Genomic DNA, 23,837 nt, shown 5'->3' on the forward strand with positions numbered 1-23,837 from the left:
GGCTCTCGTTAATTAGTTTCTGCTGAGGGCAGTTCTTTGTTAAGAGGAACAGAGTTCTCTGGACTATTTCAAAAGGGTTTCTTTTTACCTCTTCTGAAAGGAAGCAAGAAGGAATTTTTCTCTGATGTTTACTGTTGGAATCCTGTTGAGCTCTCTAGGTGAATATCCCAGTAATGTGGGACCCGCATAGCTGAGTCCCCTTGGAGTTCTTAACCATCGGAGCTGTCTGCACTCTGCCTCCAGCTATTTGTCAATTAGAGTTTAGGTTTTTCCACCCCCAGCAATGGTTCCCATGGCAACTTATAGTCACAAATTTCTGCTCCAGAAAGCCATGATTCCCTACAATCAACTGTCTGTCTCTCCAGTATTGACAGCAGACCTGTGTCCGGTGTCTGTTACTAAATCTAAGCCAAGTTTGTGGTCTTGCCTTTATGTGCTTCCTGCAAGATGGGCATCTTGTGGTGTGTAGCATTCTGGTCAGGTCTTTAGGAGACTTGGGGCCAAGGTGAGTTCTTCATCTGATTAACAGCACTAAACATTGTTTCCGTATTTCTCCTAACAAAGTTTGTTTACATACATGAAGTATTTTGTGATGTATTATTTGAGTACTTTTCAGATCAGATCAGTCACTCAGTCGTGTCCGACTCTTTGCGGCCCCATGAATCGCAGCATGCCAGGCCTCCCTGTCCATCACCAACTCCCAGAGTTCACTCAGACTCACGTCCATTGAGTCAGTGATGCCATCCAGCCATCTCATCCTCTGTCATCCCCTTCTCCTCCTGCCCCTAATCCCTCCCAGCATCAGAGTCTTTTCCAATGAGTCAACTCTTCGCATGAGGTGGCCAAAGTATTGGAGTTTCAGCTTTAGCATCATTCCTTCCAAAGAAATCCCAGGGCTGATCTCCTTCAGAATGGACTGGTTGGATCTCCTTGCAGTCCAAGGGACTCTCAAGAGTCTTCTCCAACACCACACTTCAAAAGCATCAATTCTTCAGCACTCAGCCTTCTTCACAGTCCAACTCTCACATCCATACATGACCACAGGAAAAACCATAACCTTGACTAGACAACCTTTGTTGGCAAAGTAATGTCTCTGTTTTTGAATATGCTATCTAGGTTGGTCATAACTTTCCTTCCAAGGAGTAAGCGTCTTTTAATTTCATGGCTGCAGTCACCATCTGCAGTGATTTTGGAGCCCCAAAAAATAAAGTCTGACACTGTTTCCACTGTTTCCCCATCTATTTCCCATGAAGTGATGGGACCGGATGCCATGATCTTCGTTTTCTGAATGTTGAGGTTTAAGCCAACTTTTTCACTCTCCTCTTTCACTTTCATCAAGAGGCTTTTGAGTTCCTCTTCATTTTCTGCCATAAGGGTGGTGTCATCTGCATATGAAGTTATTTATATTTCTCCCGGCAATCTTGATTCCAGCTTGTGCTTCTTCCAGTCCAGCGTTTCTCATGATGTACTCTGCATATAAGTTAAATAAGCAGGGTGACAATATACAGCCTTGACGTACTCCTTTTCCTATTTGGAACCAGTCTGTTGTTCCATGTCCAGTTCTAACTGTTGCTTCCTGACCTGCATACAGATTTCTCAAGAGGCATGTCAGGTAGTCTGGTATTTCCATCTCTTTCAGAATTTTCCACAGTTTCTTGTGATCCACACAGTCAAAAGCTTTGGCATAGTCAATAAAGCAGAAATATATGTTTTTCGGGAACTCTCTTGCTTTTTCCATGATCCAGTGGCTGTTGGCAATTTGATCTCTGGTTCCTCTGCCTTTTCTAAAACCAGCTTGAACATCAGGAAGTTCACGGTTCACATATTGCTGAAGCCTGGCTTGGAGAATTTTGAGCATTACTTTACTAGCGTGTGAGATGAGTGCAACTGTGCGGTAGTTTGAGCATTCTTTGGCATTGCCTTTATTTGGGATTGGAAGGAAAACTGACCTTTTCCAGTCCTGTGGCCACTGCTGAGTTTTCCAAATTTGCTGGCATATTGAGTGCAGCACTTTCACAGCATCATCTTTCAGGATTTGGAATAGCTCAACTGGAATTCCATCACCTCCACTAGCTTTGTTTGTAGTGATGCTTTCTAAGGCCCATGTGACTTCACATTCCAGGATGTCTGGCTCTAGGTCAGTGATCACACCATCGTGATTATCTGGGTCGTGAAGATCTTTTTTGTACAGTTCTGTGTATTCTTGCCATCTCTTTGTAATATCTTCTGTTTCTCTTAGGTCCATATCATTTCTGTCCTTTATCAAGCTCATCTTTGCATGAAATGTTCCTTTGGTATCTCTGATTATCTTGAAAAGATCCCTAGTCTTTCCCATTCTATTGTTTTCCTCTATTTCTTTGCATTGATCGCTGAAGAAGGCTTTCTTATCTCTTCTTGCTATTCTTTGGAACTCTGCATTCAGATGTTTATATCTTTCCTTTTCTCCTTTGCTTTTCACTTCTCTTCTTTTCACAGCTATTTGTAAGGCCTCCCCAGACAGCCATTTTGCTTTTTTACATTTTTTTCTATGGGAATGGTCTTGATCCCTGTCTCCTGTACAATGTCACGAACCTCATTCCATAGTTCATCAGGCACTCTATCTATCAGATCTAGGCCCTTAAATCTATTTCTCACTTCCACTGTATAATCATAAGGGATTTGATTTAGGTCATACCTGAATGGTCTAGTGGTTTTCCCTACTTTCTTCAATTTAAGTCTGAATTTGGCAACAAGGAGTTCATGGTCTGAGCCACAGTCAGCTCCTGGTCTTGTTTTTGCTGACTGTATAGAGCTTCTCCATCTTTGGCTGCAAAGAATATAATCAATCTGATTTCGATGTTGACCGTCTGGTGATATCCAGGTATAGAGTCTTCTCTTGTGTTGTTGGAAGAGGGTGTTAATGGTAGGCAAAATAATAACCCTTGTTCAAACACGGTCATGTCCTAATCTCCAGAACCTGTAAGTTGTTTAGTGGAAAGGGGGAATCAAGGTTGCTGATAGAATTAAGGCAGCTAATTAGCTGACCCAGAGACAAGAAGAATATTCTGGTTTACCCAGGTGGCCCCAATGTAGGCAAAAGTCCTTAGAAGCGAGAGAGAGTGAGGGGCAGGAGAGTCAGTGTCAGAGTGGGAAGAAGGGAGCAAAGAGCCAAGAAATTCGGGCAGCCTCTAGAAGCTGGGAAAGGTAAGGCAACGCTCCCCTAGAATCACCAAAAGGAATTCAGGCCTGCAAATAACTTGAATTTAGCCTACTGTGACCCTTTTTCAGACTTCTGGTCTCAGAATTATAAGACAGTAAGTTTGTTTTAAGCCACCGAGTTTGCGGTAATTTGTTACAGCAGCAGTGAAAAACGAACACAATTATCCTTACAAACCTGCAATGTAGATATCATTTTGCCTGTTTTGTAGACAGGGAATGAGGCGAATGAGGCTCAGAGGTTACACGGCATGCCTAAGGAGACTTGACCATTAAATATTGTTTAGGAAATTAACTCAGGTGTTTGGACTCCAAATCCAGTGAGCTTTTTGTTATAAAACGAGGAGGTTGGATGACATACTCTCTAAAGTTCTTCAGGCTCTAACATTTACTGATTTAAAGTGTCAAATGAAATCTCAGATTAAACTGTGAGGACTTTTGGCTGTGTATCTCCTCAGTTCTCGGGAGTGTTTCTAAAGCGAAAAGGTTTTGGCATCATTTTGCTGCATAGTAAAATATGTGGGTTCTTTGTATTGTGTGTGTGTGTGTGTGTGTGTGTGTTTTCCAAATGTAAGCCTTGTAGCCTTTGCTCCTGGTTCTGAAGTTTAGCTGCTTAGGCTCTTTCACATACATCAGTGAAATAGCTTTTTCCTTCTGTGCTGTTAGGGATTTACTGACAGTTCACCAAACTGACTTTCTGCTCATAGAAACTGATTTTTGCTTGACCTGTTTTTTGAATGAAATCCCTTTTCAACAATTCAGAACATTTGAAAAAGTGGGCTTAAATTTGGCATCTGTTTTGAAACATATTAGTTTCTTATATACATGAAAACTAATACATGTTTTTACATACTGCTATAAATTCCTTTAAAATGTTTTATTTCTTAAATGTAGTTTTTAAGTGCCAGTGCTTTATATTCAAAATATAATTTAATAGGATTTAGAGAAACGTGTAGAAATATGGTTCATAATTCCACTGACAAGATGATTCTCTGTTGACCTTTCATAAAAATGGGGCATAGTCTATGCACATGCTTATAAAACACAAACAGAATAGTGTTGTAAATGAACGGGAAAAGGAATGGCTTTATGTGACTGGTTTGGTTTATGTGTAAATTATTGAATTCAATAAAACAGAATCACTTTCTATAAGCAATGTCACATATTTGTGTTGTATATTAGGTAGCCAAACAAGAGAAAGAAAATTCTACATGAAATGCTGCTTGCCTGATTTGTCATTCCAAAAAACCTAGATTCTTACCCTATTGTTTGGGGTCCGCTTTTCATGTGATTTAGGAAGTAGTTTTAAAAAATGCACTCAGTGAAATTTAACCCAAAACTTTATAAATAAAACAACAGATAAACTTGAGAATGACTTAACTCAGAGAAGAGTGAAATGCACAATTATTTGTATATAAAAGAAACTGCAAATGTTATTTTAATTTTACATCTTTTCATAGTAAATGTGGATGAAATTTTTTGTTGGGGGTAATTAATATACTTGTTTTGCTGTGTTTTCCTTTTTCATCTCTTATCAAAATTTTACTTGTTCACTGATCTATATTCCTGCATTTGGCAGCAAAATAATTACTTCAATATGCCATGGCTCTTATTTCTCATTGCAGAGAGTTATTAGCTCCTTAGTCAGAAATTGTCTATAGTTTAGACTTGACATAAAAATCTACTTCACATACACTCTAATTTGTTACAGTTGTGTACCTGTTTCTGAGATCTGAGATCCCTCTCCATCCATGTACCTGTTGTGGCTCTGGTGGGTTTCTAATGAAAGAACATGTTTTCAGTGCAGGAAAGCCATCACAAACTTGGCAGGAAAGGTTGTTCTTCATTGTCTAAGGGAAATACAACCACCTAAATGCAAAAATAATGGTAAATAATGGTAATATGGAAAAATTTTGTATGCCAGTCTTAAATCTCAACTGGTTGTAAAACTTCAGGTATGCTTTTTTTTTTTTTGGTTTTGGCTTTTATTAGAATATATATTTTACATTCTTCAGGACTTATATCAAAAAGACTGGTGCCAGGATGGGCAAGAATATTAAAGAGTGGCCTTGCTGTTAAGGAGCTCTTATATTCATTGAACAACAGACTATACTTGAAGAGTTAAATATTAGAATAAAATAGAACTCAATGAAAACTGCACAGTGTATATATAATTTGCAAATAAGTCTTTTTAAAAAAATTATTGGGATATAGTTGCTTCACAATGGTATATTGGTTTCTTGCTGTACAGTAGAATAATTCAGTTATATGTGTACATATATCCCCTCTTTTCTGGATTTCCATCCCATTTAGGTCACCACAGAACACTGAGTAGGGTTCCTTGTGCTATACAGGATGTTCTCATTAGTTATCTATTTTATACATAATAATGTGTATATGTTAATCCCAATCCATCCCACCTACCCTTTCCTTCCTTTTCCCCATGTGTCCATTGTTTGTTGTTTATGTCTATTTTAATCTTTCATGGAAATGCTTATAGGCAAATGGGAAAAGAAATCCTTTTATTTGTATGGATTATGAATAATTTGAATCCATGAAATATCACTCATTTAGCATTATTAGGAACTTTAAATGTGAGCATAATGATCACAACAATGCTGTGGTGTGTTACTATTTTTGTCCTATTTTATATATTAGGAAATGAAAAAAGTTAAATAACATGTTGAAGACCATAGGGCTATAAAGTCACATGGAAATAAAAGTGGGGGCTCTTGCTACCAAAGTACGTGTTTGTTCTGTACCCTACCACCACTAAATTAATTAGAATTGTTTTATTTTTCACCCTGATAAGTTATTCTATACGCTTACAAAGATGATGTCACGAACCTCATTTCATAGTTCATCAGGCACTCTATCAGATCTAGGCCCTTAAATCTATCTCTCACTTTCACTGTATAATCATAAGGGATTTAATTTAGGTCATACCTGAATGGTCTAGTGATTTTCCCTACTTTCTTCAATTTAAGTCTGAATTTGGTAATAAGGAGTTCATGATCTGAGCCACAGTCAGCTCCCGGTCTTGTTTTTGTTGACTGTATACAGCTTCCAAATCTTTGGCTGTAAAGAACATAATCAATCTGATTTCAGTGTTGACCATCTGGTGATGTCCATGTGTAGAGTCTTCTCTTGTGTTGTTGAAAGAGGATGTTTGCTATGACCAGTGCATTTTCTTGGCAAAACTCTATTAGTCTTTGCCTTGCTTCATTCTGTATTCCAAGGCCCAATTTGCCTGTTACTCCAGGTGTTTCTTGACTTCCTACTTTTGCATTCCAGTCCCCTATAATGAAAAGGACATCTTTTTTGGGTGTTAGTTCTAAAAGGTCTTGTAGGTCTTCATAGAACCGTTCAACTTCAGCTTCTTCAGCATTACTGATTGGGGCATAGACTTGGATTACTGTGATATTGAATGGTTTGCCTTGGAAACGAACAGAGATCATTCTGTCATTTTTGAGATTGCATCCAAGTACTGCATTCCGGACTCTTCTGTTGACCATGATGGCTACTCCATTTCTTCTGAGGGATTCCTGCCTGCAGTAGTAGATATAATGGTCATCTGAGTTAAATTCACCCATTCCAGTCCATTTCAGTTCGCTGATTCCTAGAATGTCGACATTCACTCTTGCCATCTCTTGTTTGACCACTTCCAATTTGCCTTGATTCATGGACCTGACATTCTAGGTTCCTATGCAATATTGCTCTTTACAGCCTCGGACCTTGCTTCTATCACCAGTCACATCCACAGCTGGGTATTGTTTTTGCTTTGGCTCCATCCCTTCATTCTTTCTGGAGTTATTTCTCCACTGATCTCCAGTAGCATATTGGGCACCTACTGACCTGGGGAGTTCCTCTTTCAGTATCCTATCATTTTGCCTTTTCATACTGTTCATGGGGCTCTCAAGGCAAGAATACTGAAGTGGTTTGCCATTCCCTTCTGCAGTGGACCACAATAAACTGTGGAAAATTCTGAAAGAGACAGGAATACCAGACCACCTGATCTACCTCTTGAGAAATCTGTATGCAGGTCAGGAAGCAACAGTTAGAACTGGACATGGAACAACAGATTGGTTCCAAATAGGAAAAGGAGTACATCAAGGCTGTATATTGTCACCCTGTGTATTTAACTTATATGCAGAGTACATCATGAGAAATGCTGGACTGGAAGAAACACAAGCTAGAATCAAGATTGACGGGAGAAATAGCAATAACCTCAGATTTGCAGATGACACCACCCTTATGGCAGAAAGTGAAGAGGAACTCAAAAGCCTCTTGATGAAAGTGAAAGAGGAGAGTGAAAAAGTTGGCTTAAAGCTCAACATTCAGAAAATGAAGATCATGGCATCCGGTCCCATCACTTCATGGGAAATAGATGGGGAAATAGTGTCAGACTTTATTTTTTTGGGCTCCAAAATCACTGCAGATAGTGATTGCAACCATGAAATTAAAAGATGCTTACTCCTTGGAAGGAAAGTTATGGCCAACCTAGATAGCATATTCAAAAGCAGAGACATGACTTTGCCAACAAAGGTCCGTCTAGTCAAGGCTATGGTTTTTCCAGTGGTCATGTATGAATATGAGAGTTGGACTGTGAAGAAGGCTGAGTGCCAAAGAATTGATGCTTTTGAACTGTGGTGTTGGAGAAGACTCTTGAGAGTCCCTTGGACTGCAAGGAGATCCACCCAGTCCGTTCTGAAGGAGATCAGCCCTGGGATTTCTTTGGAGAGAATGATGCTGAAGCTGAAACTCCAGTACTTTGGCCACCTCATGCGAAGAGCTGACTCATTGGAGAAGACTCTGATGCTGGGAGGGATTGAGAGCAGGAGGAGAAGGGGATGACAGAGGATGAGATGGCTGGATGGCATCACTGACTCGATGGACTTCAGTCTGTGTGAACTCTGGGAGTTTGTGATGGACAGGGAGGCCTGGCTTGCTGTGATTCATGGGGTCACAGAGTCAGACACGACTGAGCGACTGAACTGAACAGAGATGATTGCAGTATTTTATCACATACAAACATTTCCAAAACTTATTTTCTACCTAAAGACAGACTATTTGATTTAGAAACACCTTCTTCTAGGGAAATAATAGATATGAAAGAGAAAGAGTGGTGTGAGGAGATCAGTAATTAGGCTGCAAAAAATCAAAAGTGTGTACACAAGCATAAGCCATAATTTTGCTTTAATTCTATAGTTCTTAAAATATTTTAAAAAGATTTCTTTTTTCTTAGAATGAAATGACTGCCAAGTAATCATTTGTTCATCCTGTAGTCATTTGTTGATAATGGAAAGGAACAATATGTGGTGAGACTTACTTCCAGTTGAAATTATTGTGTGCTTTTGTATAAGATTATAAATTACCATTCAATCAAGTACATCTTTCTTAGAATTTGTGATGGAAATGTGCCACAAACTATTAATTAACTCCTCATCCGATGTGAGAACATTATGTACTAAAATCAAGTCGAACCCCAAAAGATTCCATGTTGAAAGTTTTATATTTTATAGCATGAATAAAAATAAAATACATTAGACTTTAAAGCAATTTTACAGAGAAGGAATTTAATGATAGGGGTTTAAGGAAATATTTTAAATGAATGGGCACAATTTAGAGTCTAAGTTAAGCTGATTTAAAAGGCTTAAATTTTGAGCATCTCATGATATCTTCCAATATTAAAAGTGACTTAACTGTCATGTAATCTACCTGTGGGTGTGCATGTGTCTATGTGTGTGTCAGTCACCCAGTTGTGTCCGACACTGTGACCCCATGGATTGTAGCCCACCAGGCTCCCCTGTCCATGGGATTCTTCAGGCAAGAATACTGGAGTGGGTTGCCCTTCCCTTCTCCAGGGGATCTTCCTTACCCAGGACCTGAAAGCAGATATCCTGCATTCGAGGCAGATTCTTTGCCTTCTGAGACACCAAGGAAGCCCTATGTGAATATATGTGCCCAGGTAATCTCGACATATGCTGCTCGTGCGCAGTCTTACCTGACTGTTTGATACATTTGGACAGAAGCCCGCTGGGCTCCTTTGTCTATAGGATTTCCGAGGCAATAATATGGAGTGGGTTGCCATTTTCTCTTCCAGGAGATCTTCCTGATCCAGGGATCAAACCTGTGTTTCCTGAGACTCCTGAACTGGTAGGCAAATTCTTTACTGCTGAGACAGCATACTGAATTACCAAATTACTAATTCATACAATTTTATTTTAGTCTACCTTGACATGTATTTCTTCATGTTTATCAGTGTTTCAGTTGTTAGGAAAAGAAGGTATCTTTGGATCTATATTTATGTTGGTTGACAGTTATTCTATAAAGTTTTTTTTTTTTTTTTGGTCAGCAATGTGTAGTGAGGTAAAGGAGTTGCAGTGGGGGTATAAAATTATAATGTATAATATATAATGTATAACTATAAAATATAATTAAAATGTGAAACTAGGTAAGGCTTTTTAGTCTTGAGCAAAAAGAAGGAAGAAAGGTTAAGTTGGTGATCCATCCAGACTTAAATGACTAGTATATCTCAAGAATTTCATATTTGCAGCATTTCGTTCATTCTAAATTACATTTTTAGTTCGCGTTTTCACCTCTGAAATGAGGATACATGATACAATTGACAGTATTTTACGATAATTGGCCAGAAAGCAGTTTCCGTTTCAGTGCAGTTTCTTTCACTGTGCGTGTGGGTATTGGGTCATAGATGTTCATTACAATTGAGTATATGCACTGCGCTACTAAATGTTTAATTTGACATTTAAATGTCGAATAATTTCAAGATAATTTAAGAAATAGATGAGTACAGTTATTGCCTGAAAACCTTCCACTCATAAAGTAGGGTGATATTAAAAATTAAAATATATAGACATGAAAATAGTATCTAGAAACTAAGATCTGGTTCCAGGTATTGCCTGTTGTTAATGGTGTGCCATTATCTTTATCCAACAGTGAGGTACCTGGCCTTCGTTATCTACAATTTATTTATCTACTTGTTTGTTCAAACCTAGGGTTGAACACTTGCTAACCCATAGCATGTGAAAGTCACTCAGTTGTGTCCAACTCTTTGCAACCCCATGGACTATACAGTTTGTGGAATTCTCCAGGCCAGAATACTGGAGTGGGTAGGCTTTCCCTTCTCCAGCAGATCTTCCCAACCCAGGGATTGAATCCAGTTTTTCGGCATAGCAGGCAGATTCTCAGCTGGTAAAAAATCTGCCTGCAATGCAGGAGACCCTGGTTCAATTCCTGGGTGGGAAAGATGCTATGGATAAAGCCTATCCTTTCAGTATTCTTGGGCTTCTGCCTGCAATGCAGGAGACCTGGGTTGGATCCTTAGGTTGGGAAAATACCCTGGGGAAGGGAAAGACTACCCTCTCCAGTGTGAATGTTTGAGAATCTGCCTGGGTAATGTCATAGCACATTTAATTTGGGACTTCCCAGGTCGCTCAACAGTAAAGAATCTGCCTGCAATGCGTGAGAACTGGGTTTGATCCCTGGGTCAGGAAGATCCCCTGGAGAAGAGCATGGCAACCCACTCCAGTATTCTTGCCTGGAAAATCCCATCAGAGGAGTCTGCTGGGCTACAATCCATGGGTTTGCAAAGACTTGGACACAATTGAGTGGCTAATACACGCACTGTGAAAAACAAATTTACCCAACTTAGTACACTGTTGGATACACTCATTTTGTCTTTAGCTTTATATAGCTTTATAGCTCTGGGAGTTGGTGGTAGACGGGGAAGCCTGGTGTTCTGCAGTCCATGGGGTTGCAAAGTGGCAGACACAACTAACTGACTGAACTGAACTTATAGTTAAAATACTGTTTTAAAAGTTAGTTCAGCTATTAACTATCTCTTCAGAGAGATTTAAAGAATGGAAAGGACTCTGGGAAAATGCACATTGACAATGATTATGAAATAACTCAGAAGAGTTGGACACTGAGTATGAGGCTGATTTAAGAATAACCAATTTGCTTAGCTCTTTATTTTTATATATGCATAATGATAAACATTTATAACTAAATTACTTTTAAAAAGAACTCTGTAAAATAAGTGATCAGAAAGCATTTTGTCATAGCTTAATTAGCTGTATGCACTGTGGCATAGTGGAATCAGGGCAGTTTGCAACTGATGGTGTCTTAGGTGATAAATGCATCTTTGTGTCTCTTAACCCTTATACCAAGCATGCAGTGAAATATTACCATTATTCCTATTTACAAAAGAGGAAACTGAACATGAGTGATATTAATTTGCTCACCTCATAGTATTAACAAGAAGCATAGCTGAAATGTAAAGCAACTCTGTCAAACTAAAATGCTGATATTCTTTACACAAAACATACTACCTCCTATAACAAATTAAAGATTATGCAACAGGGCAGAAATTTGACCATAGACTCAAAATGCTGCTACTGCTAAGTCACTTCAGTCATGTCCCACTCTGTGTGACCCTATAGACGGCAGCCCACCAGACTCCCCTGTCCCTGGGATTCTCTAGGCAAGAACACTGGAGTGGGTTGCCATTTCCTTCTCCAATGCATGAAAGCGAGAAGTGAAAAGGAAGTTGCTCAGTTGTGTCCGACTCTTTGAAACCCCATGGACTACAGCCTACCAGGCTCCTCCGTCCATGGGATTTTCCAGGCAAGAGCACTGGAGTGGGGTGCCATTGCCTTCTCCGAGACTCAGAATATTACTATCCTAATCCTTTAGGCTGGCACCTCTAACATGTAGTGTATTCAGTAGGAACTGAATTCTATAAATGAAGTAATCTAGTTTATTTAGAAGTAAGAAATGTTCAAATTTAGAAGATAACCCCATAATTTGCTCATTTAGACATTAATTGCTTTCTGAGGCACAAAGTAGCCATAAAATGAGGGTGGTTTCATTTTGTTTAGATCAAATGAGTGAAACATACACTATTTTGAATGATTTTTAACTTTATTAAAACTATAAATTTTAGCCTATTAGAAATAGTGCAAACAAGGGTGACAATGATGAATATTCTCCTATAGAAGCTTCTATACTTTCTGACACTGAAACATCAAAAGAAAATTAAAATGTAAAGCACTATGTATCACTGTGGGCTTTTCAAAAGTACTTGCTAATTTTTGAGAAAGAATCATAGAAGAGCAAATGAATTTAATTTCTAGGCCATATTTCATCCTTTATGTCATGCCAGTCAAAACAGTTCTGTTTGTTTCACAGCTTACCCAAATGGTACATTTCAGAGTGGATATTTATTTTCAACACTGTATTTTGAAATTTTAAATAGCCACAAAGCTGAATAAGAATGGAAAAAAAAAAGATGTGGGAATCCTCATATTAGGGAACTCTCCACATCTACATACATTTTTGATACTTTTGAAATCAGGTTGCTTAAATGAGTCAAACTAATTTGGATTTTTTTATTTTTGTTGCCAGAAACAAGGTACTTAAACAAATTCTCATTTTTAATATTTTCAAGGAATATGTTTATGATCTATTCAAGATGTAAAAATAGTACATAAACTTAAAACCACTCCAGATTTTATTGCACAGAAATAATTAAACATTTGAGATGTAGATTTTATACATTAGTCACTTATGAAGATAATAGAGATACATTTCTGTTTAAAATAGACTTTCACTTGTACTATTTAAATAGAAGTTCTTATTCTAACTGTTCTTTAAGAATATGGAGGTAAAATTTTAGTAATTTCTCATCTCATTGTAAACCTTCAAAGAATTAAATATTCTCTATGCCTGTTTCTCCATTGTTGCCCTGTAAATAAATTCTTCAGTACCATTTTTCTAGAATCTGTATATATGTGTTAGAATATGGTATTTATCTTTCTTTTTCTGACTCACTTTACTCTGGAGAGGGGAGGAGAGGGTGAGGTGTATGGAAAGAGTAACAGGGAAACTTACATTACCATATGTAAAATAGATAGCCAAGGGGAATTTGCTGTATGACTCAGGAAACTCAAACAGGGGATCTGTATCAACCTAGATGGGTGGGATGGGGAGGGAGGCTCAGAAGGGAAGGGCTATATGTATACCTATGGCTGATTCATGTTGAGGTTTGACAGAAAACAGCAAAATTCTGCAAAGCAAGTATCCTTCAATAAAAAATTAATTAATTAAAAAAATGAAATATTAAAAACACCTCTCTACTTTAGGCTTAAGTTTATCTTTCTTTACATTCCTAAGGTGGAAATTGGGCTTCCCAGGTGGTGCTAGTGGTAAAGAACCCACCTGCCAATGCAGGAAATAAGAGACGGGTTTGATCCCTGGATTGGAAGATCATCTGGAGGAGGGCATGGCAACCTGCTCCAGTATTCTTACCTGGAGAACTGCATGGACAGAGGAGGCTGGTGGGCTACAGTCCATAGGGTTGCAAAGAGTTGAACACTACTGAGCAACTCACACATAGTAATGTGGAAATATATAATGATCTTTATATCATCTTTTCTAGAGTACTAATGCTATAAAACTTTCTCTAAGCACTCCTTTCTCAGCATCCCATAAATTATCAGTTATGTTCTCATTTAGCTCAAAATATTTTAAAATTTATCTTGAGATTTCCTCTTTGGCTCATGTGCTGTTTAGAAGTGTGTTTAATCTCCACTTATTTGGGCAATTTCCAGTTATCGTTCTTTGATTTCTAGTTTAAATTCATTGTTGTCTGAGAGCAGACATTGTAGGGTTTCTATTTTTTAAGTCTGTAAAAGTGTATTTTGCAGGCCAGAATGTGGTTTATTTGGGTGACTGTTTCATGTAGGCTTGAGAAAAACATTCATTAGAATAAAAGTTGTATACAAATCCATTATACCTACTTGATTGAAAATGTTAAGTTCAGCTATATCATTAACTAATATTCTGCCTGCTGAATCTGTCCATTTCTGGGAGAGGAGTGTTAAAGTCTCCAACTATGATAGTGGATTCATCTATTTTTCCTTTGAAGTTCTATGGCCTCTATGTTTGTGCCTCACATAGTTTGATACTATTGATAGGTACACACATGTTAAGCATTCTTATGTCTTCTTGGAGAATTGACCCCTTTATCATTATGTAATACCCTTCTTTATCCATGATAACTTGCTCCAAAGTTGGAAATTAATATGGCTACTCCTGCTTTCTTTTAATTAGTGTTAACGTGGTATATCTTTCTTCAGCCACTCTTCTAAATTGTTTTAATTCAATTTTTATTTACATATGAGTGTGCTGGGTCTTCACTGCTGTGAAGATGAGCAGAGTTGAGATCAGCAGAGGCTTCTGTCTAGTTGCCGTGCTCCGGCTTCTCATTGCGGCAGCTTCTTTTGTTGTGGAGCATGGACTCAAGGCTGCACAGGCTTTGGTAGTTGTGGTGCCTGGGTTTAGTTGACCTGCAACATGTGGAATCTTCACAGCCCAGGGATTAGACCCATGGCCCCTGCATTGGCAGGGAGAATCCCAACCACAGGACCACCGGGAAAAGTCCCATCCACTTACATTTAATCTGTCTGTATTTTTATCTTTAAAATGACTTTCTTATAGGCTACATAGAGTTGGAAGTTTTTTGGTCTAATTTTAAAAGCTTCAAAAGTAGACGTGTTGGAAATATTTAGGAAGATGGGCTCAATAAAGGACAGAAATGGTATGTACCTAACAGAAGCAGAAGATATTAAGAGGTGGAAAGAAAACACAGAAGAACTGTACAAAAAAGATCTTCACAACCAAGATAATCATGATGGTGTGATCACTCACCTAGAGCCAGACATCCTGGAATGTGAAGTCAAGTGGGCCTTAGAAAGCATCACTACGAACAAAGCTAGTGGAGGTGATGGAATTCCAGTTGAGCTATTTCAAATCCTGAAAGATGATACTGTGAAAGTGCTGCACTCAACATGCCAGCAAATTTGGAAAACTCAGCAGTGGCCACAGGACTGGGAAAGGTCAGTTTTCATTCCAACCCCAAAGAAAGGCAATGCCAAAGAATGCTAAACTACTGCACCATTGCACTCATCTCACACTCTAGTAAAGTAATGCTCAAAATTCTCCAAGCCAGGCTTCAGCAATACATGAACTGTGAACTTCGAGATGTTCAAGCTGGTTTTAGAAAAGACAGAGGAACCAGAGACAAATTGGCAACATCTGCTGGATCATGGAAAAAGCAAGAGAGTTCCAGAAAAGCATCTATTTCTGCTTTATTGACTATGCCAAAGCCTTTGACTGTGTGGATCACAAGAAACTGTGGAAAATTCTGAAAGAGATGGGAATACCAGACCACCTAATCTGCCGCTTGAGAAATTTGTATGCAGGTCAGGAAGAAACAGTCAGAACTGGACATGGAACAACAGACTGGCTCCAAATAGGGAAAGGAGTACATCAAGGCTGTATATTGTCACCCTGCTTATTTAACTTCTATGCAGAGTACATCATGAGAAACGCTGGGCTGGAAGAAGCACAAGCTGGAATCAAGATTGCCAGGAGAAATGTCAATAACCTCAGATATGCAGATGACACCACCCTTATGGCAGAGAGTGAAGAGGAACTAAAAAGCATCTTGATGAAGGTGAAAGAGGAGAGTGAAAAATTTGGCTTAAAGCTCAACATTCAGAAAACTAAGATCATGGCATCTGGTCCCATCACTTCATGGGAAATAGATGGGGAAACAGTGGAAACAGTGTCAGACTTAATTTTTGGGGGCTCCAAAATCACTGCAGATGGTGACTGCAGCCATGAAATTAAGAGACGCTTACTCCTTGGAAGAAAAGTTATGACCAAACTAGATAGCATATTGAAAAGCAGAGACATTTCTGTGCCTACAAAGGTCCATCTAGTCAAGGCTATGGTTTTTCCAGTGGTCATGTATGGATGTGAGAGTTGGACTGTAAAGAAGGCTGAGCGCTGAAGAATTGATGCTTTTGAATTGTGGTGTTGGAGAAGACTCTTGCGAGTCCCTTGGACTGCAAGGAGATCCAACCAATCCATTCTAAAGGAGATCAGCCCTGGGATTTCTTTGGAAGGAATGATGCTAAAGCTGAAACTCCAGTACTTTGGCCACCTCATGTGAAGAGTTGACTCATTGGAAAAGACTCTGATGCTGGGAGGGATTGGGGGCAGGAGGAGAAGGGGATGACAGAGGATGAGATGGCTGGATGGCATCAGTGACTCAATGGATGTGAGTCTGAGTGAACTCTGGGAGTTGGTGATGGACAGGGACGCCTGGCGTGCTGCAGTTCACGGGGTTGCAAAGAGTCGGACACGACTGAGTGAATGAACTGAACTGAACTGAGGAGAGTTGAAAATAAAATCCATGAAATTGAAAACAGGAAATCAGTAGAAAAAAATCAAGGAAACCAAAAGCTAGCTCTTTGGAAAGATCAGTAAAATCAATAAACCCCTATCCAGGCTAAAAAAAAGAGAGAGAGGCAAATATATTAATATCAGAAATGAAAGAGGGGACATCTCTGCAGATCTCATGGATGTTAAAATGGTAGTAAAGGAATACTATGAACAACTCCATGCCCTCAAATTTTATAGCTTAGATAAAATGGTCCTCTCCTTTCAAAGACAAAACCTGCCAAAGTCATCCTTACAAAACTAGACATACTCTTACCATATACTCCAGCAACTGTACTCCTTGGTACTTAAAAAGAGTTGAGAAGAATTATGTGTCCACATAATTTTATGTGTGCACATGAAATTTTCACACAGATTTTATTCATAATTGCCAAAACTTAGCATCAACCAAAATGTCCTCCAGTAGGTGAATAGATTAACTGTGGTACATCCAGACAATTGGATATCGTTCTACACTGAAAAGAAGTGAGCTATCAAGCCATGAAAATACATGCTGTGCTGTGCTTAGTTGCTCAGTTGTGTCCAACTCTTTGTGACCCCATGGATGTGTAGCTTGCTAGGCTCCTCTGTTCACAGGGATTTTCCAGGCAAGAATATTAGACTGGGTAGCCTATCCCTTCTCCACAAGGTCTTCATGACCCAGGATTGAACCAGGGTCTCTTGCATTGCAGGAGGACTCTTTACCAGCTGAGCTACCAGGGAAGCCTGAAAAGACGTGGAAGAACATTAAATGCATATTGCTAAATGAAAGAAGCAAATCTGCAAAGGCTACACATTGTGATTCCAGCTATATAACATTCCAAGAAAAGGCAAAACTATTTGACACAATAAAAGGCTTGATGGTTGCCAGTGGGTAGGTGGTGGGACTGGAAGTGAATAGGTGGATATATCATTATACATTTGTCCAAATTGATAGAATGCTTCAGAATATTTTTAGGGTTTACCTTCTATTGGTGGCTTATGTGCTTATAAAGCCTTCAAGCAGGCTAGTCATTTCATGTTTTTCCACCTTGATTAGCAAAATGTCAATTTGATGTTCTTCAGGATGTTTGGACCATTTCCTTCTCTTCAAACGTTCTGATAAAGGGTGACAGAGTTGACATGGCCCTGGGGCAGAACTGTAAGTGTAGGTTGTTGTCTCTACACTAATTCTGATTGACATTTTTAAAAGTCATCGGTTAAGTTAAAAACAAAAAAAAACAAAAAACACTCTATTAAAATGAGATTATGCAATGAATTAAGAGAAGGCAAAAGGTTGTCTGAGGAGGTCTTACAAACAGCTGAGAAAATAAGAGAAGCAAAAGGCAGAGGAGAAAAGGAAAGATATAACCACTTCAATGCAGAGTTCCAAAGAATAGCAAGGAGAGATAAGAAACTCTTCCTCAGTGATCAATACAAAGAAATGGAGGAAAACAATAGACTGGGAAAGACTAGAGATCTCAAGAAAACTAGTGATGAAAAGGGAATGTTTCATGCAAAGATGGGCATAATAAAGGACAGAAATGGTGTGGACCCAACAAAAACAGAAGATATTAAGAATAGGTGGCAAGAATACACAAAAGAACTATACGAGAAACATCTTAATGACCCAGACAACCATGATGGTGTGATTACTCACCTAGAGCCAGACATCCTGGAATGTGAAGTCAAGTGAGCCTCAGGAAGTGTCACTATAAACAAAGCTAGTGAAGGCGATGGAATTCCAGTTGAGCTATTTCAAATCCTGAAAGATGATGCTGTGAAAGTGCTGCACTCAATATGCCAGCAAATTTGGAAAACTCAGCAGTGGCCACAGGACTGGAAAAGGTCAGTTTTCATTTCAATCCCAAAGAAAGGCAATGCCAAAGCATATTCAAACTACTGCACAATTGCAGTCTTCTCACATGCTAGCAAAGTAATGCTCAAAATTCTCCAAGCCAGACTTCAACAGTATGTGAACCATGAACTTCCAGATGTTCAAGCTGGATTTACAAAAGGCAGAGGAACCAGAGATCAAATTTCCAACATCTGCTGGATCATTGAAAAAGCAAGAGAGTTCCAGAAAAACATCTATTTTTGCTTTACTGACTACGCCAATGCCTTTGATTGTGTGGATCAAAACAGATTTGAAAATTCTTCTAGAGGTGGGACTACCAGACCACCTTACCTGCCTCTTGAGAAATCTGTATGCAGGTCAAGAAGCAACATTTCGAACTGGACATGGAACAACAGACTGGCTCCAAATCAGGAAAGGACTATGTCAAGGCTGTATATTGTCACACTGCTTATTTAACTTACATGCAGAGTACATCATGAGAAACGCTGGGCTGGAGGAAGCACAAGCTGGAATCGAGATGTCTGAGAGAAATATCAATAACCTCAGATATGCAGATGACACCACCCTATGGAAGAAAGTGAAGAACAACTAAACAGCCTCTTGATGAAAGTGAAAGAGGAGAGTGAAAAAGTTGGCTTAAAGCTTAACATTCAGAAAACTAAGTTCATGGCATCCAGTCTCATCACTTCATGGTAAATAGATAGGGAAACATTGGAAACAGTGTCAGACTTTAATTTTGGGGGCTCCAAAATCAGTGCAGATGTTGACTGCAGCCATGAAATTAAAAGCACTTCCTCCTTGGAAGAAAAACTATGACCAACCTAGACAGCATGTTAAAAAGCAGAGACAACAAAGGTCCATTCAGGCAAAGCTATCGTTTTTCCAGTATTCATGTATGGATATGAGAGTTGGACTATAAAGAAAGCTGAACACTGAAGAATTGATGCTTTTGAACTGTGGTGTTGGAGAAGACTCCTGAGAGTCCCTTGGACTGCAAGGAGATCCAACCAGTCCATCCTAAAGGAGATCCGTCCTGGGTGTTCATTGAAAGGACTGATGTTGAAGCTGAAAATCCAATACTTTGGCCACCTGATGTGAAGAACTGACTTATTAGATAAGACCCTGATGCTGGGCAAGATTGAAGACAGGAAGGGAAGGGGATGACAGAGATGGTTGGATGGCATCACTGACTCTATGGACATGAGTTTTAGCAAGCTCTGGGAGTTGAAGGACAGAAAAGCCTGGCAGTCTGCAATCCATGGGGTGTCAAAGAGTTGGACACGACTGAGCGACTGAACTGAACTGAGACATAAAAATATATTAAGGCATAATCTGAAACTAAGAATTTCAGTCAAAGGATACATATGTAACTTCATGCAAAGTGATCTGTGGATAATTATGCTATTCTTTAGGTGTTTTTCTTATTGCCAAACTTTAAATATAGTATAAATCCCTAGCATTTGAAGCAAAATTATAGGAAATTGAATAGTCTATACTTCAATGTATTTTACTTGTCATTAATATTAAAAATAGAAGCTTTTCTCTTCTGTATCTTTAAAAGTGAACTCTGGTACAGGCACCTATTCTTTCTTCCATTTTATTACACTGTGTATTACCTCCTAGGAACAACAGTTCTTGGTGCCATTTCAAAAGTGGAAGTTTTAATCTTACTTGTAATAAATATTGTCCTTCTGATTATGGATTTAATTATGGAAGAACAGCACTTATAGCACTTTTGAAATGTTTAATTTTTATTTTATCTAAAATATTTATTTGATAGTAATTCCACTCCTGAGTATATATCAAAAAATAATGAAAACACTAATTCAAAAGATATATGCACCCCAATATTTATAGCAGTATTATTTACAATAGCAAAGATATTGAAGCAACCTAAGTGTCTGACAGACAAGTGGAAAAAGATTTGGAATATATATATAAGTAATGGAATACAGCATGTGGATGCTCAGTCACTCAGTTATGTCCAAATCTTTGCAACCCTATAGACTGTAGCCTGCCAGGTTCCTCTGTGCATGGGATTTTCTTGGCAAGAATACTGGAGTGGGGTTGCCATTTCCTCCACCAGGGGATATTCCACCCAGGAATCAAACCCATGTCTCCTGAGTCTCCTGCACTGGTAGGAGGATTCTTGACCATTAAGCCACCTGGGAATCACAATGAAATATTACTCAGTCATAAAAATACTTTAAATTTGCCATTTGCAACAACATGCAGGGTATTATGCTTAATGAAATAGGTCAGACACAAAGTCAAATGCTGTATGTTAATCACTTATGTGAAATTAAAAATATGTATATATTAAAAAACACACACACACACAAAACAGAAACAGGGTTCCCAGATATAGAGAACAAACTAGCAGTTATGAAAGCAGAGAGGGAAATGGGGACAGGCAAAATATAGAGATTGGGGATTAAGAGGTACAAGCTAATAGAAATAAAATAAGTTACAGGGATATATTGTACAGCACAGAGAATATAGCCATTATCTTGTATAACTTTAAAAGGAGTATCAGATCAGATCAGATCAGTCACTCAATCGTGTCTGACTCTTTGCGACCCCATGAATCGCAGCACGCCGGGCCTCCCTGTCCATCACCAACTCCTGGAGTTCACTGAAACTCACAGCCATTGAGTCAGTGATGCCATCCAGCCATCTCATCCTCTGTCATCCCCTTCTCCTCCTGCCCCCAATCCCTCCCAGCATCAGAGTCTTTTCCAATGAGTCAACTCTTCACATGAGGTGGCCAAAGTATTGGATTTTCAGCTTTCGCATCATTCCTTCCAAAGAAATCCCAGGGCTGATCTCCTTCAGAATGGACTGGTTGCATCTCCTTGCAGTCCAAGGGACTCTCCAGAGTCTTCTCCAACACCACAGTTCAAAAGCATCAATTCTTCGGCACTCAGCCTTCTTCACAGTCCAACTCTCACATCCATACATGACTACAGGAAAAACCATAGCCTTGACTAGATGAACCTTTGTAGGCACAGAAATGTCTCTGCTTTTGAATATGCCATCTAGGTTGGTCATAGCTTTTCTTCCAAGGAGTAAGCGTCTTTTAATTTCATGGCTGCAGTCACCATCTGCAGTGATTTTGGAGCCCAGAAAAGTAAAGTCTGACACTGTTTCCACTGTTTCCCCATCTATTTCCCATGAAGTGGTGGGACCGGATGCCATGATCTTCATTTTCTGAATGTTGAGCTTTAAGCCAACTTTTTCACTCTCCTCTTTCACTTTCATTAAGAGGCTTTTGAGTTCCTCTTCACTTTCTGCCATAAGGGTGGTGTTGTCTGCATATCTGAGGTTATTGATATTCTCCCGGCAATCTTGATTCCAGCTTGTGCTTCTTCCAGGCCAGCATTTCTCATGATGTACTCTGCATAGAAGTTAAATAAGCAGGGTGACAATATACAGCTTTGACGTACTCCTTTTCCTATTTGGAACCAGTCTGTTGTTCCATGTCCAGTTCTAACTGTTGCTTCCTGACCTGCATACAAATTTCTCAAGAGGCAGATCAGGTGGTCTGGTATTCCCATCTCTTTCAGAATTTTTCACAGTTTCTTGTGATCCACACAGTCAAAGGCTTTGGCATAGTCAATAAAGCAGAAATAGATGTTTTTCTGGACCTCTCTTGCTTTTTCCATGACCCAGTGAATGTTGGCAATTTGATCTCTGGTTCCTCTGCCTTTTCTAAAACCAGCTTGAACATCAGGAAGTTCATAGTTCACATATTGCTGAATCTATACAAATATCAAGCCTTTTTGTTGTACAACTGAAACTGATATATTGTAATCAACAATACTTCAATAAAAAATACCTATTTAAAATAAAAACACAACTAAATTTCTCTTCTGTTGAAAGTGTCCATTAAAAAAAAGGCAGTAAGTTTATAAGTAGTTTAGTGCTTACGTTTAAAGAGTTGGTTTTCAGTTACTTTCTGAAATGCAGTGAGTACTGAGAGTTTCCTGTTGAGGCTGCTTGCTAAGGATCTTGACTGTGTGCTTTGAAGTTGTTATGGCTAAATCTGATTAGAACATGTTCTTCCTGTATTGCTATTAACTGACAGGAGGATTATGTTTCCTGGCAGCCCAGGGCTGTCTATCTTCGGCTTTATATCCATATTTATTTTATCACAAATACTTCCTTGTGGCCATTTGCAGCCAGCTGACCTCCAAGGCCCTGATTGCTTTTTGTGGTAGTTGATCATTAGACTTACTCTCCTGCAAGTAGCTAGTGGGTTTTTAAAATCAGGTTCATATATTTTCCTTCGTGTGTTTTAACTGATTAGTTTGGAGATATTATATAGTCTTCTTTAATTTCAGTGTTACAAATGGCAAACTAGAAAGTCTAGCATAAGGGGAGAATTATGCAGAAAGTTAATGCTGAAAGTTAGGGAGATTGAGGGTTTTTTCCCAACAGAGAATCTATGAAATAGATCCCCATTATCCTTCTATAGCTGAAGTCTCTGTTACAACACTAAGTCTGCAAGAAAGAGCTGACATTGTCAACAGAAAAACCACTGAGCTGGGCAGCTCAGAAGAATCATCAACCTAAACTTCCCCCTTGACAGCAATAAGTCCACCCTGGGTTACAGTTCAGCTGAATTGCTTGTGCATGTTGTCTCCTTCTGTCTGGAACAATTTATTCTCTTTATGAAAGAGGGAGAAAGTTATCCAAAATACATTGTCTCCAATTTGTGCGATTAATTGCCATTGGCCAATGTGAGCAAGCCTAATAGGAGAAAGACAGGTTAGAAGAACCTGCCAGAGAGGGATTCCTGAGTATGCTCCCTCAGGTTTAGCTCAGCAGTTAATCAAACAGTTTTTAACTTGCCACTAAGGTTTTCTGCAAAAGTAGTAAAGTGGAAAATCAGTAAACATGACATTGGGAGCCCTTTCTCCTGCTCTGGAACAAGTATCAAACATTTATCTTTCACTAATGTACAACTTCGGGCTTCGCAGGTGGTACTAGTGATAAAGAACCCGCCTGCCAATGCAGGAGACAGAAGACATGTGGGTTTGATCCCTGGGTCAGGAAGATCCCCTGGAGGAGGGCATTGCAACCCATTCCAGTATTCAGGCCTGGGGAATCCCATGGACAGGGAAGCCTAGTGGGCTGCTGTCCACTGGGTCACAAAGAATTGGACAGGACTGAGTGATTGAGCACGCATGCGTGCACAACTCCGGGTTTCTTATGTCTGCTTGGTCTCCTCAACACCTTTTTCTGATGAAAGTTGTAGAAAAACTTTTCCCCGAAGAGATGACGTTCCTACTGTGTTGGTGGTGGTGGTGATAGTTTTATTTCTAAATATAGAAGTTTATATATGTTTTATCATGACTATCTAGAAAAATAAAAACAGCATGAGTTAACCAGGGATTATCTCTAGTCACCAAGAGTAAAATCGTGAATTTCTTTTGCTTAGCCTATCATGTTTCCTTGTGTTGCTTATTTCCAAAAAAGGTAGGAGGCTGTCATG

General features: G+C 39.1%; 1 long non-coding RNA gene across 10 annotated transcripts in view; it reads left to right on the plus strand.

Moving 5' to 3' along the window:
• The first annotated feature begins 3,038 nt into the window (after window positions 1-3,038).
• Window positions 3,039-23,837, plus strand: part of LOC147349185 (uncharacterized) — a 242,944-nt gene continuing 222,145 nt past the window's right edge. For 5 of the 10 annotated variants that reach the window (XR_015149511.1, XR_015149512.1, XR_015149508.1 and 2 more), the window contains exons 1-2: window positions 3,048-3,183; window positions 9,299-9,351. This is a non-coding gene — a long non-coding RNA (uncharacterized LOC147349185). Of the gene's footprint in view, window positions 3,184-9,059; window positions 9,164-9,298; window positions 9,352-23,837 lie in introns of all 10 variants that reach the window. The other 5 variants (XR_015149514.1, XR_015149505.1, XR_015149513.1 and 2 more) reach the window with 3 other exon arrangements.

The sequence above is a fragment of the Bos grunniens genome, chromosome 21 (assembly GCF_055505025.1).
Source record: "Bos grunniens cultivar Pamir isolate PY7600 chromosome 21, Bosgru_T2T1.0, whole genome shotgun sequence".
NCBI classification, from domain to species: Eukaryota; Metazoa; Chordata; class Mammalia; order Artiodactyla; family Bovidae; genus Bos; species Bos grunniens.